The sequence below is a fragment of the Ascaphus truei genome, chromosome 22 (assembly GCF_040206685.1).
Source record: "Ascaphus truei isolate aAscTru1 chromosome 22, aAscTru1.hap1, whole genome shotgun sequence".
Classification (NCBI taxonomy): domain Eukaryota; kingdom Metazoa; phylum Chordata; class Amphibia; order Anura; family Ascaphidae; genus Ascaphus; species Ascaphus truei.
Genome location: NC_134504.1, coordinates 13,561,684 through 13,569,185, shown reverse-complemented (window position 1 = coordinate 13,569,185; position 7,502 = coordinate 13,561,684).

The following is a 7,502-nucleotide window of genomic DNA, read 5'->3' as shown; positions in this document are numbered from 1 at the left end:
TGGTGCAGGTGTGGGGGCACTGGGACGGGCAGACACAGGAGGCTGGTGCAGGTGTGGGGGCACTGGGAGGGCAGACACAGGGAGGCTGGTGCAGGTGTGGGGGCACTGGGAGGGCAGACACAGGGAGGCTGGTGCAGGTGTGGGGGCACTGGGAGGGCAGACACAGGAGGCTGGTGCAGGTGTGGGGGCACTGGGAGGGCAGACACAGGGAGGCTGGTGCAGGTGTGGGGGCACTGGGAGGGCAGACACATGGAGGCTGGTGCAGGTGTGGGGGCACTGGGAGGGCAGACACAGGGAGGCTGGTGCAGGTGTGGGGGCACTGGGAGGGCAGACACAGGGAGGCTGGTGCAGGTGTGGGGCACTGGGAGGGCAGACACAGGGAGGCTGGTGCAGGTGTGGGGGCACTGGGAGGGCAGACACAGGGAGGCTGGTGCAGGTGTGGGGGCACTGGGAGGGCAGACACAGGGAGGCTGGTGCAGGTGTGGGGGCACTGGGAGGGCAGACACAGGGAGGCTGGTGCAGGTGTGGGGGCACTGGGAGGGCAGACACAGGGAGGCTGGTGCAGGTGTGGGGGCACTGGGAGGGCAGACACAGGGAGGCTGGTGCAGGTGTGGGGGCACTGGGAGGGCAGACACAGGAGGCTGGTGCAGGTGTGGGGGCACTGGGAGGGCAGACACAGGGAGGCTGGTGCAGGTGTGGGGGCACTGGGAGGGCAGACACAGGGAGGCTGGTGCAGGTGTGGGGGCACTGGGGAGGGCAGACACAGGGAGGCTGGTGCAGGTGTGGGGGCACTGGGAGGGCAGACACAGGGAGGCTGGTGCAGGTGTGGGGGCACTGGGAGGGCAGACACAGGAGGCTGGTGCAGGTGTGGAGGCACTGGGAGGGCAGACACAGGGAGGCTGGTGCAGGTGTGGGGGCACTGGGAGGGCAGACACAGGGAGGCTGGTGCAGGTGTGGGGGCACTGGGAGGGCAGACACAGGGAGGCTGGTGCAGGTGTGCGGGGCACTGGGAGGGCAGACACAGGGAGGCTGGTGCAGGTGTGGGGGCACTGGGAGGGCAGACACAGGGAGGCTGGTGCAGGTGTGGGGGCACTGGGAGGGCAGACACAGGGAGGCTGGTGCAGGTGTGGGGGGCACTGGGAGGGCAGACACAGGGAGGCTGGTGCAGGTGTGGGGGCACTGGGAGGGCAGACACAGGGAGGCTGGTGCAGGTGTGGGGGCACTGGGAGGGCAGACACAGGGAGGCTGGTGCAGGTGTGGGGGCACTGGGAGGGCAGACACAGGGAGGCTGGTGCAGGTGTGGGGGCACTGGGAGGGCAGACACAGGGAGGCTGGTGCAGGTGTGGGGGCACTGGGAGGGCAGACACAGGAGGCTGGTGCAGGTGTGGGGGCACTGGGAGGGCAGACACAGGGAGGCTGGTGCAGGTGTGGGGGCACTGGGAGGGCAGACACAGGGAGGCTGGTGCAGGTGTGGGGGCACTGGGAGGGCAGACACAGGGAGGCTGGTGCAGGTGTGGGGGCACTGGGAGGGCAGACACAGGGAGGCTGGTGCAGGTGTGGGGGCACTGGGAGGGCAGACACAGGGAGGCTGGTGCAGGTGTGGAGGCACTGGGAGGGCAGACACAGGAGGCTGGTGCAGGTGTGGGGGCACTGGGAGGGCAGACACAGGGAGGCTGGTGCAGGTGTGGGGGCAGTGGGAGGGCAGACACAGGAGGCTGGTGCAGGTGTGGGGGCAGTGGGAGGGCAGACACAGGGAGGCTGGTGCAGGTGTGGGGGCACTGGGAGGGCAGACACAGGGAGGCTGGTGCAGGTGTGGGGGCACTGGGAGGGCAGACACAGGGAGGCTGGTGCAGGTGTGGGGGCACTGGGAGGGCAGACACAGGGAGGCTGGTGCAGGTGTGGAGGCACTGGGAGGGCAGACACAGGAGGCTGGTGCAGGTGTGGGGGCAGTGGGAGGGCAGACACAGGAGGCTGGTGCAGGTGTGGGGGCAGTGGGAGGGCAGACACAGGAGGCTGGTGCAGGTGTGGGGGCACTGGGAGGGCAGACACAGGGAGGCTGGTGCAGGTGTGGGGGCACTGGGAGGGCAGACACAGGGAGGCTGGTGCAGGTGTGGGGGCAGTGGGAGGGCAGACACAGGAGGCTGGTGCAGGTGTGGGGGCACTGGGAGGGCAGACACAGGGAGGCTGGTGCAGGTGTGGGGGCACTGGGAGGGCAGACACAGGGAGGCTGGTGCAGGTGTGGGGGCACTGGGAGGGCAGACACAGGGAGGCTGGTGCAGGTGTGGGGGCACTGGGAGGGCAGACACAGGGAGGCTGGGGCAGGTGTGGGGGCACTGGGAGGGCAGACACAGGGAGGCTGGTGCAGGTGTGGGGGCACTGGGAGGGCAGACACAGGAGGCTGGTGCAGGTGTGGGGGCAGTGGGAGGGCAGACACAGGAGGCTGGTGCAGGTGTGGGGGCACTGGGAGGGCAGACACAGGGAGGCTGGTGCAGGTGTGGGGGCACTGGGAGGGCAGACACAGGGAGGCTGGTGCAGGTGTGCGGGCACAGGGAGGGCAGACACAGGGAGGCTGGTGCAGGTGTGGGGGCACTGGGAGGGCAGACACAGGGAGGCTGGTGCAGGTGTGCGGGCACAGGGAGGGCTTGGCAGAAGTGGATAGTTGGAGCAGTTGGCAGCTGCTTCTGCTTTGTGGAGAGCGCCATATTTCCAAACCTCCGATTGCTCATCATGCAGGAAGGGTCAAGCTCCCCAAAATGTAGACATTCTGGTCTCTCTCCGGAGCGCGAATGTTAATAAGGGAAGGTGCCATCCTGACTGAAGACAATTAGCATTTTCTAACGCTTAGCAGATGTTGTCAGTGCCAAGAGGATGGTACCTTACACCCACTCAGCCATCTGCTTGGATGGGCACTGCCTGAGCAAGCAGTCTGTAAGTCCTCTATAGTGCAGATATAACCTTTTCCCTCCCTGGGAAGCCTGCAGCACATCGCAGCACATCGCAGCACATCGCAGCCGCCACTGAATGGTTACTTTGTATTATATTCATAAAGGACAAAATCAGGAGGAGTTATTTTGATATTAATTTATATTAATTAATAGTATAATACTTTTTGTTATGGGCTTCAGATTCTGCAACGGAAATAAATAAATCAGCATTAATAATACATATACTGTATATGTGAAATAAAAAGTAGTAGCACTGTGCTCAGACAGGAAAGGAGAGGCGGGGCACACTTCTTCCACGGCAATTTTCAAGGAACTAACTCCTTTCCAAACAAGTCAGCAAGTGAAATTCTGGATTAGATAACATAGGGACACGCCAGTTAATCTGCAGCTTCGACCACAGACTCCATACGTGCGCACACACTCACCACACGCAGACATATATACGCACACTCACATATATACGCACTGTGGCAAACTGCTCCCTTTATGTAGCGCTGCCGCTCGCCCAGGCTCTTCCTGGCACAGTCTTCTAGGGTTTGTTTTGTATAAAAGGGTGACAAACACGTGTATATACACAAGGGGCACTCCGGCCCTCAACCTTCAGCGGTTTATTTCTCCATCAGTGACACTACACATTTTTAAACACCGTCACTTTAAGTCAAAACAAACTCATAAAAGTAACATCTACTCCTGTCGAAGTCTAACTCACATGCATATCCCTATCTGCAATATTGGCTGGCTATGCCAGTTACCAACTTTAAATAACACACAGAGATAACATTGAGTCCTTAACTGTGAGATGGGGACAGCGTCCCATTAGATCCTGAGATGCTGCAACATGTGGGGGGCCCGTCTACCCCGAACTTGATCCAGGGGAGCAGCGTGCCCTAGCCTCCAGGCTCTAAGGCTGCGCTTATAGTGCCGGCGACGGTGACGTCACGCTGCGGTCGCTGGAAAATTCAAATTGACTTGGCTTCCAGCGATCGCGACCAAGCCGGCGCGTCGCTTCTATTAGCGCACGCGGCGGCGGCAATACATTTGTTTTGCCGCGACGTCGCGTCGCCGGCACTATAAGCGCAGCCTAAGAGAGAGGGGAGCAGCCACAGTAACTGCAATATATTCCTGTTCCTCAATTAGGAGAGCGGGTGAGTGAGAACCAGAACCGCTGTAATCTCTGGCCTGGAGTTTCCATCCCACAGTCTCAGCAACTGTGAAACACACACATATAGGCACACACACATATAGGCACACACACATATAGGCACACACATATATAGGCACACACATATATAGGCACACACACATATAGGCACACACATATATAGGCACACACACATATAGGCACACACATATATAGGCACACACATATATAGGCACACACATATATAGGCACACACATATATAGGCACACACACATATAGGCACACACATATATAGGCACACACACATATAGGCACACACATATATAGGCACACACATATATAGGCACACACATATATAGGCACACACATATATAGGCACACACATATATAGGCACACACATATATAGGCACACACATATATAGGCACACACACATATAGGCACACACATATATAGGCACACACACATATAGGCACACACACATATAGGCACACACACATATAGGCACACACATATATAGGCACACACATATATAGGCACACACACATATAGGCACACACACATATAGGCACACACACATATAGGCACACACACATATAGGCACACACACATATAGGCACACACATATATAGGCACACACATATATAGGCACACACATATATAGGCACACACACATATAGGCACACACATATATAGGCACACACACATATAGGCACACACATATATAGGCACACACATATATAGGTGCATACATATATAGGCACACACAAATATAGGCACACACATATATAGGCACACACATATATAGGCACACACACATATAGGCACACACATATATAGGCACACACATATATAGGCACACACATATATAGGCACACACACATATAGGCGCACACATATATAGGCACACACATATATAGGCACACACATATATAGGTGCATACATATATAGGCACACACATATATAGGCACACACATATATAGGTGCATACAGTATATATATATATATATATATATATATATATATATATATATATATATATAGACACACACAAATAATGAATAGTGATTTTATTCACCAATGTTTCGGCTCCCTTGGGACTTATTGAAGACCGGAAAGTTTGCGAGGGGGTCCGACATGTTGATGAATAAAATCCCTATTTTGGGGGCTGTGCCTGCTCCTTTTAATGTGTTTATGTCTGCAAGTTCTCTGTGGGGGGCAGTCGCTCCCCTTGATAATGACCTATTTGCCCACATTACCGTCACTTCTTTTATTTGCTATCACATTTTGCTGTGATTAGTAGAGGTGCTGCACTGCCCCCTTATCTTGGTGGACTGAGGAAAAACGGGGGTACGTGGAGATATGCTCCTGGGATAGAGGTGCAGGGGGAAATGTTTCCATTATAGAAGCGATGGAGATAAGGGAATCTGCAGGTAATCTCCTCACAGCTGCAATCTCTGCTCAGGAATTCCATCTAAGTCTCTGGCTCTTCCCTCCATTCTCACTGCTCTCCTCCCCCTCTCCAGCAGATCATCCCTTGAAACCAATCACGGCTGCTACCGTATCCCGCAGATATGCCGCCTTTCCCTATCTCTCTCCCCCACTTTCTCTCTCCGTCGTCCTCACATGCTCTCGCGGTCTCCTCCTCCTCTCCCTCTCACCTCCTTTTTGCTGCCATACATTCTGTACCAAAACAGGATTTCTAATGCCATTCCGAGCCTCTATCGGACTTTTTACAGAGCTCTGGACGAGCACTCAACAAACATAGACATTGACGGCAGATTAGAACCTCTATTCCAGGGGTGGACAACTCCAGTCCTCAAGGGCCTTCAGCACAGGACTGATCTACCTGTGCTGAAGCAGGGATATCCTTAACACCTGGACTGTTGGTGGCCCTTGAGGACTGGAGTTGGCCGCCATGCTCTATTGCATTTATTGCCTTCTTCATTTATTAACTGTGTCCACCCCGCTACAAAGACTACAAAACCAGGACTGGCATTTATAATCGTATTCTAAGTTATCACTGTCCAGCGGTAGTGGCCGGATTGTGCGCACAATTAAAGTTCACGTGTTTTGTACAAGCGAAAAAAAGTGCATCTGCTAAGGTAACTGGTATTTCTCATGAGCAGGGGCTCAGTGAGTGAAGACACTTAGTGTGCAGCAGGGGAACCTGGTTTTATTCCCGGAGTCGGCTCCTTGTGTCCTTGGGCAAGTCACTTTACCTCCCTGTGCCTCAGGCACCAAAAACATAGATTGCAAGCTCTGCGGGGAAGGGACCTGTGCCTGCAAATTGTCTCTGGAAAGCGCTATGTACAATTAGCAGCGCTATACAAGAACATGCTGCTATTATTATTATAATGAATTATTTACATAACTCTTCACAGCAGTAATACACGTGACACAATATTATAACACATAATGGGAATAAGTGCGTCAGACATGAATGGGAGTCCATGCCCTGAAGAGCTTACAATCTAAGTGATAATTAGGTAGAACTTCGATTCATTAGGAGGGTGTTCTGGTAAGTGCGTCTGCAAGGAGCCACGGTCAGTGCATGAGATGTGTAGTATCAGCCACGGAGCTTCTCATATGCTGCGTTACAGAGGTGTGTTTTCAGAAAGGTCCTAAAGGTGGAGAGAGGGGGAGCCAGTGAGGGAGAAAGGTTTAAGGAGGGAGAGGGCTTTAGATACAAAGGGGGTAGAGAGAAGACATCCTTGAGCAGAACGCAAGAGTCGGGATGGTGCATAGCGAGAAATTAGGGCTGAGATGTAAAGAGGGGCAGAAGAGTGTAAAGCTTTAAAAGTGAGGAGGAGAATTGAGTGTGTGATATGGGATTTGATAGGAAGCCAGGAGTTGGGCAGGGTATAGTGAGATGTTAGGGTGAGATGTAAGGAGGGGCAGAGGAGGGTATAGTGAGGTATTAGGGTGAGGTGTAAGGAGGGGCAGAGGAGGGTATAGTGAGGTATTAGGGTGAGGTGTAAGGAGGGGCAGAGGAGGGTATAGTGAGATATTAGGGTGAGGTGTAAGGAGGGGCAGAGGAGGGTATAGTGAGATATTAGGGTGAGGTGTAAGGAGGGGCAGAGGTGGGTATAGTGAGGTATTAGGGTGAGGTGTAAGGAGGGGCAGAGGAGGGTATAGTGAGGTATTAGGGTGAGGTATAAGGAGGGGCAGAGGAGGGTATAGTGAGATATTAGGGTGAGGTGTAAGGAGGGGCAGAGGAGGGTATAGTGAGATATTAGGGTGAGGTGTAAGGAGGGGCAGAGGAGGGTATAGTGAGATATTAGGGTGAGGTGTAAGGAGGGGCAGAGGAGGGTATAGTGAGATATTAGGGTGAGATGTAAGGAGGGTCAGAGGAAGGTATAGTGAGATATTAGGGTGAGATGTACGGAGGGGCAGAGGTGTGTATAGTGAGATG